The sequence below is a fragment of the Nerophis ophidion genome, unplaced genomic scaffold (assembly GCF_033978795.1).
Source record: "Nerophis ophidion isolate RoL-2023_Sa unplaced genomic scaffold, RoL_Noph_v1.0 HiC_scaffold_44, whole genome shotgun sequence".
NCBI lineage: Eukaryota > Metazoa > Chordata > Actinopteri > Syngnathiformes > Syngnathidae > Nerophis > Nerophis ophidion.
Window position 1 is genome coordinate 611,426 of NW_026906966.1, and position 16,850 is coordinate 628,275.

A 16,850-nucleotide genomic window follows, 5' to 3' on the forward strand; every position below is an offset into this window, starting at 1 on the left:
TATTTATACACTAAACATGTATTTAATATTCATATTTTAAACATGTATTTAATATTCATACAATAAACATGTATTTAATATTTATACACAGTACATGTATTTAATATTCATACACTAAACATGTATTTAATATTTATACAAAAACATGTATTTAATTTTAATAAACTAAACATATATTTAATATTAATACACTCAACATGTATTTAATATTTATACACTAAACATGCATTTAATATTCATACACTAAACATGTATTTAATATTAATACACTGAACATGTATTTAATAATCATATACCAAACATATATGTAATTATATACTAATCATTTATTTAATATTCATACAGTAAACATGTATTTATTATCCTCTAAATAAGGCACACTTGGAAATAATGAATTTCTTTATGTGTGCAGTTGCGGCAGAAGTCCACAGGAGGGCGCACGTTCCCTCTTAATATGCCCGGTCCTCTCCGTCTCTCTCTCTCTCTCTTTTTCCTTTTTTCTTGTTTCTTTTATTTTTTTTTTTACATAAGTTTGGTTTCTCATACACTTATATTTATACACTAAACATGTATTTAATATTAATACAAAAACATGTATTTAATTTTTATAAACTAAACATATATTTAATATTAATACACTAAACATGTATTTAATATTAATTTCAAAAACATGTATTTATTTTTAATAAACTAAACACATATTTAATATTAATACACTAAACATGTATTAAATATTCATACACTAAACATAAATTTAATATTCATTCAATAAACATGTAGTTATTATTCTTACACTTAATATGTATTTAATTGTAATACAAAAACATGTATTTAATTTTAATAAAATAAACATATATTTAATATTACTACACTAAACATGTATTTAATATCGTTACACTAAACGTTTATTTACTATTTATACACTAAAAGTGTATTTAATATTAATACACTAAACATGTGTTTAATATTAATACACTAAACATGTATTTAATATTTATACACTAAACATGTATTTAATATTCATACACTAAACATGTATTTAATATTAATACACTAAACATGTATTTAATATTTATACACTAAACATGTATTTAATATTAATACAAAACATGTATTTAATTATAATAAACTAAATATATATTTAATTTTAATACACTAAACATGTATTTAATATTCATAAACTAAACATGTATTTAACATTTATACACTAAACATGTATTTAATATTAATACACTAAACCTGTAGTTATTATTCATACACTAAACATGTATTTAATATTAATACACTAAACCTGTATTTAATATTTATACGCTAAACATGTATTTAATATTAATACAAAAACATTTATTTGATTTTAATAAAGTAAACACATATTTAATATTAATACACTAAACATGTATTTAATATTTATACACTAAACATGTATTGAATATTCATACACTAAACATGTATTTAATATTCATACACTAATCATGTATTTAATATTCATACACTAAACATGTATTTAATATTAATACACTAAACATGTATTTAATATTTATTCACTGAAAATGTATTTAATATTAATACAAAACATGTATTTAATTTTAATAAACTAAACATATATTTAATATTCATACACTAAGAATATATATTTAACATTTATACACCAAACATGAATCTAATATTAATACACTAAACATGTATTTAATATTAATACAAAAACATGTATTTAATTTTAATAAACTAAACATGTATTTAATATTCATACACTAAACATGTATTTAATATTAATACACTGATTATGTATTTAATATTAATACACTGATTATGTATTTAATAATCATATACTAAACGTATATGTAATTATACACTAATCATATATTTAATTTTCATACAGTAAACATGTATTTAATATTCATACACTAAACATGTAGTTATTATTTATACACTAAACATGTATTTAATATTAATACACTAAACATGTATTTAATATTTATACACTAAACATGTATTTTTATATTAATACACTAAATATGTATTTATTATATATCCACTAAACATGTATTTAATATTCATAAACTAAACATGTATTTAATATCCATACACTAAACATGTATTTAATATTTATACAAAAACATGTATTTAATTTTAATAAACTAAACATATATTTAATATTAATACACTCAACATGTATTTAATATTTATACACTAAACATGTATTTAATATTCATACACTAAACATGTAGTTATTATTTATACACTAAACATGTATTTAATATTAATACAGTAAACATGTATTTAATATTAATACACTAAACATGTATTTAATATTAATACAAAAACATGTATTTAATTTTAATAAACTAAATATATATTTAATATTAATACACTAAACATGTATTTAATATTCATAAACTGAACATGTATTTAATATTCATACACTAAACGTGTATTTAATATTCATACACTAAACTTGCATTTAATATTAATACAAAAACATGTATTTAAGTTTAATAAATTAAATATGTATTTAATATTCATACACTTAACATGTATTTAATATTTATACACGAAACATGTATTTAATATTTATACACTAAACATGTATTTAATATTCATACATTAAAAATGTATTTAATATTCATACACTAAACATGTATTTAATATTCATACATTAAACATGTATTTAATATTTATACACTAAACATGTATTTAATATCCGTACACGAAACATGTATTTAATATTTATACACTAAACATGTATTTAATATTCATACAATAAACATGTATTTAATATTCATACACAGTACATGTATTTAATATTCATACACTAAACATTAATTTAATATTTATACAAAAACATGTATTTAATTTTAATAAACTAAACATATATTTAATATTAATACACTCAACATGTATTTAATATTTATACACTAAACATGTATTTAATATTCATACACTAAACATGTAGTTATTATTTATACACTAAACATGTATTTAATATTAATACAGTAAACATGTATTTAATATTAATACACTAAACATGTATTTAATATTAATACAAAAACATGTATTTAATTTTAATAAACTAAATATATATTTAATATTAATACACTAAACATGTATTTAATATTCATAAACTGAACATGTATTTAATATTCATACACTAAACGTGTATTTAATATTCATACACTAAACATGTATTTAATATTAATACAAAAACATGTATTTAAGTTTAATAAATTAAACATATATTTAATATTAATACACTAAACATGTTTTAATATTTATACAGTAAACATGTATTAAATATTAATACACTAAACATGTATTTAATATTTATACACTAAACATGTATTCAATATTAATACAAAAACATGTATTTAATTTTAATAAACTAAACATATATTTAATATTATTACACTAAACATGTATTTAATATTTATACACTAAACATGTATTTAATAGTTATACACTAATCATGTATCTAATATTAATACACTAATTATGTATTTAATATTTATACACTAAACATGTATTTAAAATTCATAAACTAAACATATATTTAACATTTATACACTAAACATGTATTTAATATTCATACACTAAACATGTAGTTATTATTTATACACTAAACATGTATTTAATATTAATACACTAAACATGTATTTAATATTTATACACTAAACATGTATTTTTATATTAATACACTAAATATGTATTTATTATATATCCACTAAACATGTATTTAATATTCATAAACTAAACATGTATTTAATATTCATACACTAAACGTGTATTTAATATTCATACAATAAACATGTATTTAATATTAATACAAAACATGTATTTAAGTTCAATAAACTAAACATATATTTAATATTAATACACTAAACACGTATTTAATATTTATACAGTAAACATGTATTGAATATTCATACACTAAACATGTATTTAATATTAATACAAAAACATGTATTTAATTTTTATAAACTAAACATATATTTAATATTATTACACTAAACATGTATTTAATATTTATACACTAAACATATATTTAATAGTTATACACTAATCATGTATTTAATATTAATACACTAATCATGTATTTGATATTTATTAACTAAATATGTATTTAATATTCAAACACTTAACATGTCTTTGATATTTATACACGAAACATGTATTTAATATTCATACACTAAACATGTATTTAATATTCATACATTAAACATGTATTTAATATTTATACACTAAACATGTATTTAATATTCATACACTAAACATGTAGTTATTATTTATACACTAAACATGTATTTAATATTAATACAGTAAACATGTATTTAATATTAATACACTAAACATGTATTTAATATTAATACAAAAACATGTATTTAATTTTAATAAACTAAATATATATTTAATATTAATACACTAAACATGTATTTAATATTCATAAACTAAACATTTATTAAACATGTATACACTAAACATGTATTTAATATTCATAAACTAAACATGTAGTTATTATTTATACACTAAACATGTATTTAATATTAGTACACTAAACATGTATTTAATATTCATACACTAAACATGCATTTAATATTAATACACTAAATATGTATTTATTATATATCCACTAAACATGTATTTAATATTCATAAACTAAACATGTATTTAATATTCATACACTAAACATGTATTTAATATTAATACAAACACATGTATTTAGGTTTAATAAACTAAACACATATTTAATATTAATACACTAAATATGTTTTAATATTTATACAGTAAACATGTATTTAATATTAATACACTAAACATGTATTTAATATTTATACAAAAACATGTATTTAATTTTAATAAACTAAACATATATTTAATATTATTACACTAAAAATGTATTTAATATTTATACACTAAACATGTATTTAATAGTTATACACTAATCATGTATTTAATATCAATACACTAATCATGTATTTAATATTTATACACTAAATATGTATTTAATATTCATACACTTAACATGTATTTAATATTTATACAAAAACATGTATTTAATTTTAATAAACTAAACATATATTTAATATTAATACACTCAACATGTATTTAATATTTATACACTAAACATGTATTTAATATTCATACACTAAACATGTAGTTATTATTTATACACTAAACATGTATTTAATATTAATACAGTAAACATGTATTTAATATTAATACACTAAACATGTATTTAATATTAATACAAAAACATGTATTTAATTTTAATAAACTAAATATATATTTAATATTAATACACTAAACATGTATTTAATATTCATAAACTGAACATGTATTTAATATTCATACACTAAACGTGTATTTAATATTCATACACTAAACTTGCATTTAATATTAATACAAAAACATGTATTTAAGTTTAATAAATTAAATATGTATTTAATATTCATACACTTAACATGTATTTAATATTTATACACGAAACATGTATTTAATATTTATACACTAAACATGTATTTAATATTCATACATTAAAAATGTATTTAATATTCATACACTAAACATGTATTTAATATTCATACATTAAACATGTATTTAATATTTATACACTAAACATGTATTTAATATCCGTACACGAAACATGTATTTAATATTTATACACTAAACATGTATTTAATATTCATACAATAAACATGTATTTAATATTCATACACAGTACATGTATTTAATATTCATACACTAAACATTAATTTAATATTTATACAAAAACATGTATTTAATTTTAATAAACTAAACATATATTTAATATTAATACACTCAACATGTATTTAATATTTATACACTAAACATGTATTTAATATTCATACACTAAACATGTAGTTATTATTTATACACTAAACATGTATTTAATATTAATACAGTAAACATGTATTTAATATTAATACACTAAACATGTATTTAATATTAATACAAAAACATGTATTTAATTTTAATAAACTAAATATATATTTAATATTAATACACTAAACATGTATTTAATATTCATAAACTGAACATGTATTTAATATTCATACACTAAACGTGTATTTAATATTCATACACTAAACATGTATTTAATATTAATACAAAAACATGTATTTAAGTTTAATAAATTAAACATATATTTAATATTAATACACTAAACATGTTTTAATATTTATACAGTAAACATGTATTAAATATTAATACACTAAACATGTATTTAATATTTATACACTAAACATGTATTCAATATTAATACAAAAACATGTATTTAATTTTAATAAACTAAACATATATTTAATATTATTACACTAAACATGTATTTAATATTTATACACTAAACATGTATTTAATAGTTATACACTAATCATGTATCTAATATTAATACACTAATTATGTATTTAATATTTATACACTAAACATGTATTTAAAATTCATAAACTAAACATATATTTAACATTTATACACTAAACATGTATTTAATATTCATACACTAAACATGTAGTTATTATTTATACACTAAACATGTATTTAATATTAATACACTAAACATGTATTTAATATTTATACACTAAACATGTATTTTTATATTAATACACTAAATATGTATTTATTATATATCCACTAAACATGTATTTAATATTCATAAACTAAACATGTATTTAATATTCATACACTAAACGTGTATTTAATATTCATACAATAAACATGTATTTAATATTAATACAAAACATGTATTTAAGTTCAATAAACTAAACATATATTTAATATTAATACACTAAACACGTATTTAATATTTATACAGTAAACATGTATTGAATATTCATACACTAAACATGTATTTAATATTAATACAAAAACATGTATTTAATTTTTATAAACTAAACATATATTTAATATTATTACACTAAACATGTATTTAATATTTATACACTAAACATATATTTAATAGTTATACACTAATCATGTATTTAATATTAATACACTAATCATGTATTTGATATTTATTAACTAAATATGTATTTAATATTCAAACACTTAACATGTCTTTGATATTTATACACGAAACATGTATTTAATATTCATACACTAAACATGTATTTAATATTCATACATTAAACATGTATTTAATATTTATACACTAAACATGTATTTAATATTCATACACTAAACATGTAGTTATTATTTATACACTAAACATGTATTTAATATTAATACAGTAAACATGTATTTAATATTAATACACTAAACATGTATTTAATATTAATACAAAAACATGTATTTAATTTTAATAAACTAAATATATATTTAATATTAATACACTAAACATGTATTTAATATTCATAAACTAAACATTTATTAAACATGTATACACTAAACATGTATTTAATATTCATAAACTAAACATGTAGTTATTATTTATACACTAAACATGTATTTAATATTAGTACACTAAACATGTATTTAATATTCATACACTAAACATGCATTTAATATTAATACACTAAATATGTATTTATTATATATCCACTAAACATGTATTTAATATTCATAAACTAAACATGTATTTAATATTCATACACTAAACATGTATTTAATATTAATACAAACACATGTATTTAGGTTTAATAAACTAAACACATATTTAATATTAATACACTAAATATGTTTTAATATTTATACAGTAAACATGTATTTAATATTAATACACTAAACATGTATTTAATATTTATACAAAAACATGTATTTAATTTTAATAAACTAAACATATATTTAATATTATTACACTAAAAATGTATTTAATATTTATACACTAAACATGTATTTAATAGTTATACACTAATCATGTATTTAATATCAATACACTAATCATGTATTTAATATTTATACACTAAATATGTATTTAATATTCATACACTTAACATGTATTTAATATTTATACACGAAACATGTATTTAATATTTATACACTAAACATGTATTTAATATTCATACATTAAACATGTATTTAATATTAATACACTAAACATGTATTTAATATTCATACATTAAACATGTATTTAATATTTATACACTAAACATGTATTTAATATTCATACACTAAACATGTATTTAATATTAATACACTGATTATGTATTTAATATTAATACACTGATTATGTATTTAATAATCATATACTAAACGTATATGTAATTATACACTAATCATATATTTAATTTTCATACAGTAAACATGTATTTAATATTTATTCACTGAAAATGTATTTAATATTAATACAAAACATGTATTTAATTTTAATAAACTAAACATATATTTAATATTCATACACTAAGAATATATATTTAACATTTATACACCAAACATGAATCTAATATTAATACACTAAACATGTATTTGAGATTTATACACTTAACATGTATTTAATATTAATACAAAAACATGTATTTAATTTTAATAAACTAAACATGTATTTAATATTCATACACTAAACATGTATTTAATATTAATACACTGATTATGTATTTAATATTAATACACTGATTATGTATTTAATAATCATATACTAAACGTATATGTAATTATACACTAATCATATATTTAATTTTCATACAGTAAACATGTATTTAATATTCATACACTAAACATGTAGTTATTATTTATACACTAAACATGTATTTAATATTAATACACTAAACATGTATTTAATATTTATACACTAAACATGTATTTTTATATTAATACACTAAATATGTATTTATTATATATCCACTAAACATGTATTTAATATTCATAAACTAAACATGTATTTAATATCCATACACTAAACATGTATTTAATATTTATACAAAAACATGTATTTAATTTTAATAAACTAAACATATATTTAATATTAATACACTCAACATGTATTTAATATTTATACACTAAACATGTATTTAATATTCATACACTAAACATGTAGTTATTATTTATACACTAAACATGTATTTAATATTAATACAGTAAACATGTATTTAATATTAATACACTAAACATGTATTTAATATTAATACAAAAACATGTATTTAATTTTAATAAACTAAATATATATTTAATATTAATACACTAAACATGTATTTAATATTCATAAACTGAACATGTATTTAATATTCATACACTAAACGTGTATTTAATATTGATACACTAAACATGTATTTAATATTAATACAAAAACATGTATTTAAGTTTAATAAATTAAATATGTATTTAATATTCATAGACTTAACATGTATTTAATATTAATACACTAAACATGTATTTAATATTCATACACGAAACATGTATTTAATATTTATACACTAAACATGTATTTAATATTCATACATTAAAAATGTATTTAATATTCATACACTAAACATGTATTTAATATTCATACATTAAACATGTATTTAATATTTATACACTAAACATGTATTTAATATTCGTACACGAAACATGTATTTAATATTTATACACTAAACATGTATTTAATATTCATACATTAAACATGTATTTAATATTCATACAATAAACATGTATTTAATATTCATACACAGTACATGTATTTAATATTCATACACTAAACATTAATTTAATATTTATACAAAAACATGTATTTAATTTTAATAAACTAAACATATATTTAATATTAATACACTCAACATGTATTTAATATTTATACACTAAACATGTATTTAATATTCATACACTAAACATGTAGTTATTATTTATACACTAAACATGTATTTAATATTAATACAGTAAACATGTATTTAATATTAATACACTAAACATGTATTTAATATTAATACAAAAACATGTATTTAATTTTAATAAACTAAATATATATTTAATATTAATACACTAAACATGTATTTAATATTCATAAACTGAACATGTATTTAATATTCATACACTAAACGTGTATTTAATATTCATACACTAAACATGTATTTAATATTAATACAAAAACATGTATTTAAGTTTAATAAATTAAACATATATTTAATATTAATACACTAAACATGTTTTAATATTTATACAGTAAACATGTATTAAATATTAATACACTAAACATGTATTTAATATTTATACACTAAACATGTATTCAATATTAATACAAAAACATGTATTTAATTTTAATAAACTAAACATATATTTAATATTATTACACTAAACATGTATTTATTATTTATACACTAAACATGTATTTAATAGTTATACACTAATCATGTATCTAATATTAATACACTAATTATGTATTTAATATTTATACACTAAACATGTATTTAATATTCATAAACTAAACATATATTTAACATTTATACACTAAACATGTATTTAATATTCATACACTAAACATGTAGTTATTATTTATACACTAAACATGTATTTAATATTAATACACTAAACATGTATTTAATATTTATACACTAAACATGTATTTTTATATTAATACACTAAATATGTATTTATTATATATCCACTAAACATGTATTTAATATTCATAAACTAAACATGTATTTAATATTCATACACTAAACGTGTATTTAATATTCATACAATAAACATGTATTTAATATTAATACAAAACATGTATTTAAGTTTAATAAACTAAACATATATTTAATATTAATACACTAAACACGTATTTAATATTTATACAGTAAACATGTATTGAATATTCATACACTAAACATGTATTTAATATTCATACACTAAACATGTATTTAATATTTATACACTAAACATGTATTTAATATTAATACAAAAACATGTATTTAATTTTTATAAACTAAACATATATTTAATATTAATACACTAAACATGTATTTAATATTTATACACTAAACATGTATTTAATATTCATACACTAAACATGTATTTAATATTCGTACACGAAACATGTATTAAATATTTATACACTAAACATGTATTTAATATTCATACATTAAACATGTATTTCATATTTATACACTAAACATGTATTTAATATTCGTACACGAAACAGTATTAAATATTTATACACTAAACATGTATTTAATATTCATACACTAAACATGTATTTAATATTTATACACTAAACATTTATTTAATATTCATACACTAAACATGTATTTAATATTTATACAAAAACATGTATTTAATTTTAATAAACTAAACATATATTTAATATTAATACACTAAACATGTATTTAATATTTATACACTAAACATGTATTTAATATTCATACACTAAACATGTAGTTATTATGTATACACTAAACATGTATTTAATATTAATACAGTAAACATGTATTTAATATTAATACACTAAACATGTATTTAATATTAATGCAAAAACATGTATTTAATATTCATACACTAAACATGTAGTTATTATTTATACACTAAACATGTATTTAATATTAATACACTAAACATGTATTTAATATTTATACACTAAACATGTATTTAATATTAATACACTAAACATGTATTTAATATTTATACACTAAACATGAATTCAATATTAATACACTAAATATGTATTTATTATATATCCACTAAACATGTATTTAATATTCATAAACTAAACATGTATTTAATATTCATACACTAAACGTGTATTTAATATTCATACACTAAACATGTATTAAATATTAATACAAAAACATGTATTTAAGTTTAATAAACTACACATATATTTAATATTAATACACTAAACATGTTTTTAATATTTATACAGTAAACATGTATTTAATATTAATACACTAAACATGTATTTAATATTTATACACTAAACATGTATTTAATATTAATACAAAAACATGTATTTAAGTTTAATAAACTAAACATATATTTAATATTAATACACTAAACACGTATTTAATATTTATACAGTAAACATGTATTGAATATTCATACACTAAACATGTATTTAATATTCATACACTAAACATGTATTTAATATTTATACACTAAACATGTATTTAATATTAATACAAAAACATGTATTTAATTTTTATAAACTAAACATATATTTAATATTATTACACTAAACATGTATTTAATATTTATACACTAAACATATATTTAATAGTTATACACTAATCATGTATTTAATATTAATACACTAATCATGTATTTGATATGTATTAACTAAATATGTATTTAATATTCAAACACTTAACATGTCTTTGATATTTATACACGAAACATGTATTTAATATTCATACACTAAACATGTATTTAATATTCATACATTAAACATGTATTTAATATTTATACACTAAACATGTATTTAATATTCATACACTAAACATGTAGTTATTATTTATACACTAAACATGTATTTAATATTAATACAGTAAACATGTATTTAATATTAATACACTAAACATGTATTTAATATTAATACAAAAACATGTATTTAATTTTAATAAACTAAATATATATTTAATATTAATACACTAAACATGTATTTAATATTCATAAACTAAACATTTATTAAACATTTATACACTAAACATGTATTTAATATTAGTACACTAAACATGTATTTAATATTCATACACTAAACATGCATTTAATATTAATACACTAAATATGTATTTATTATATATCCACTAAACATGTATTTAATATTCATAAACTAAACATGTATTTAATATTCATACACTAAACATGTATTTAATATTAATACAAACACATGTATTTAGGTTTAATAAACTAAACACATATTTAATATTAATACACTAAATATGTTTTAATATTTATACAGTAAACATGTATTTAATATTAATACACTAAACATGTATTTAATATTTATACAAAAACATGTATTTAATTTTAATAAACTAAACATATATTTAATATTATTACACTAAAAATGTATTTAATATTTATACACTAAACATGTATTTAATAGTTATACACTAATCATGTATTTAATATCAATACACTAATCATGTATTTAATATTTATACACTAAATATGTATTTAATATTCATACACTTAACATGTATTTAATATTTATACACGAAACATGTATTTAATATTTATACACTAAACATGTATTTAATATTCATACATTAAACATGTATTTAATATTAATACACTAAACATGTATTTAATATTCATACATTAAACATGTATTTAATATTTATACACTAAACATGTATTTAATATTCATACACTAAACATGTATTTAATATTAATACACTGATTATGTATTTAATATTAATACACTGATTATGTATTTAATAATCATATACTAAACGTATATGTAATTATACACTAATCATATATTTAATTTTCATACAGTAAACATGTATTTAATATTCATACACTAAACATGTAGTTATTATTTATACACTAAACATGTATTTAATATTAATACACTAAACATGTATTTAATATTTATACACTAAACATGTATTTTTATATTAATACACTAAATATGTATTTATTATATATCCACTAAACATGTATTTAATATTCATAAACTAAACATGTATTTAATATCCATACACTAAACATGTATTTAATATTTATACAAAAACATGTATTTAATTTTAATAAACTAAACATATATTTAATATTAATACACTCAACATGTATTTAATATTTATACACTAAACATGTATTTAATATTCATACACTAAACATGTAGTTATTATTTATACACTAAACATGTATTTAATATTAATACAGTAAACATGTATTTAATATTAATACACTAAACATGTATTTAATATTAATACAAAAACATGTATTTAATTTTAATAAACTAAATATATATTTAATATTAATACACTAAACATGTATTTAATATTCATAAACTGAACATGTATTTAATATTCATACACTAAACGTGTATTTAATATTCATACACTAAACATGTATTTAATATTAATACAAAAACATGTATTTAAGTTTAATAAATTAAATATGTATTTAATATTCATAGACTTAACATGTATTTAATATTTATACACGAAACATGTATTTAATATTCATACACTAAACATGTATTTAATATTCATACATTAAAAATGTATTTAATATTCATACACTAAACATGTATTTAATATTCATACATTAAACATGTATTTAATATTTATACACTAAACATGTATTTAATATTCGTACACGAAACATGTATTTAATATTTATACACTAAACATGTATTTAATATTCATACATTAAACATGTATTTAATATTCATACAATAAACATGTATTTAATATTCATACACAGTACATGTATTTAATATTCATACACTAAACATTAATTTAATATTTATACAAAAACATGTATTTAATTTTAATAAACTAAACATATATTTAATATTAATACACTCAACATGTATTTAATATTTATACACTAAACATGTATTTAATATTCATACACTAAACATGTAGTTATTATTTATACACTAAACATGTATTTAATATTAATACAGTAAACATGTATTTAATATTAATACACTAAACATGTATTTAATATTAATACAAAAACATGTATTTAATTTTAATAAACTAAATATATATTTAATATTAATACACTAAACATGTATTTAATATTCATAAACTGAACATGTATTTAATATTCATACACTAAACGTGTATTTAATATTCATACACTAAACATGTATTTAATATTAATACAAAAACATGTATTTAAGTTTAATAAATTAAACATATATTTAATATTAATACACTAAACATGTTTTAATATTTATACAGTAAACATGTATTAAATATTAATACACTAAACATGTATTTAATATTTATACACTAAACATGTATTCAATATTAATACAAAAACATGTATTTAATTTTAATAAACTAAACATATATTTAATATTATTACACTAAACATGTATTTAATATTTATACACTAAACATGTATTTAATAGTTATACACTAATCATGTATCTAATATTAATACACTAATTATGTATTTAATATTTATACACTAAACATGTATTTAATATTCATAAACTAAACATATATTTAACATTTATACACTAAACATGTATTTAATATTCATACACTAAACATGTAGTTATTATTTATACACTAAACATGTATTTAATATTAATACACTAAACATGTATTTAATATTTATACACTAAACATGTATTTTTATATTAATACACTAAATATGTATTTATTATATATCCACTAAACATGTATTTAATATTCATAAACTAAACATGTATTTAATATTCATACACTAAACGTGTATTTAATATTCATACAATAAACATGTATTTAATATTAATACAAAACATGTATTTAAGTTTAATAAACTAAACATATATTTAATATTAATACACTAAACACGTATTTAATATTTATACAGTAAACATGTATTGAATATTCATACACTAAACATGTATTTAATATTCATACACTAAACATGTATTTAATATTTATACACTAAACATGTATTTAATATTAATACAAAAACATGTATTTAATTTTTATAAACTAAACATATATTTAATATTATTACACTAAACATGTATTTAATATTTATACACTAAACATATATTTAATAGTTATACACTAATCATGTATTTAATATTAATACACTAATCATGTATTTGATATGTATTAACTAAATATGTATTTAATATTCAAACACTTAACATGTCTTTGATATTTATACACGAAACATGTATTTAATATTCATACACTAAACATGTATTTAATATTCATACATTAAACATGTATTTAATATTTATACACTAAACATGTATTTAATATTCATACACTAAACATGTAGTTATTATTTATACACTAAACATGTATTTAATATTAATACAGTAAACATGTATTTAATATTAATACACTAAACATGTATTTAATATTAATACAAAAACATGTATTTAATTTTAATAAACTAAATATATATTTAATATTAATACACTAAACATGTATTTAATATTCATAAACTAAACATTTATTAAACATTTATACACTAAACATGTATTTAATATTAGTACACTAAACATGTATTTAATATTCATACACTAAACATGCATTTAATATTAATACACTAAATATGTATTTATTATATATCCACTAAACATGTATTTAATATTCATAAACTAAACATGTATTTAATATTCATACACTAAACATGTATTTAATATTAATACAAACACATGTATTTAGGTTTAATAAACTAAACACATATTTAATATTAATACACTAAATATGTTTTAATATTTATACAGTAAACATGTATTTAATATTAATACACTAAACATGTATTTAATATTTATACAAAAACATGTATTTAATTTTAATAAACTAAACATATATTTAATATTATTACACTAAAAATGTATTTAATATTTATACACTAAACATGTATTTAATAGTTATACACTAATCATGTATTTAATATCAATACACTAATCATGTATTTAATATTTATACACTAAATATGTATTTAATATTCATACACTTAACATGTATTTAATATTTATACACGAAACATGTATTTAATATTTATACACTAAACATGTATTTAATATTCATACATTAAACATGTATTTAATATTAATACACTAAACATGTATTTAATATTCATACATTAAACATGTATTTAATATTTATACACTAAACATGTATTTAATATTCATACACTAAACATGTATTTAATATTAATACACTGATTATGTATTTAATATTAATACACTGATTATGTATTTAATAATCATATACTAAACGTATATGTAATTATACACTAATCATATATTTAATTTTCATACAGTAAACATGTATTTAATATTCATACACTAAACATGTAGTTAT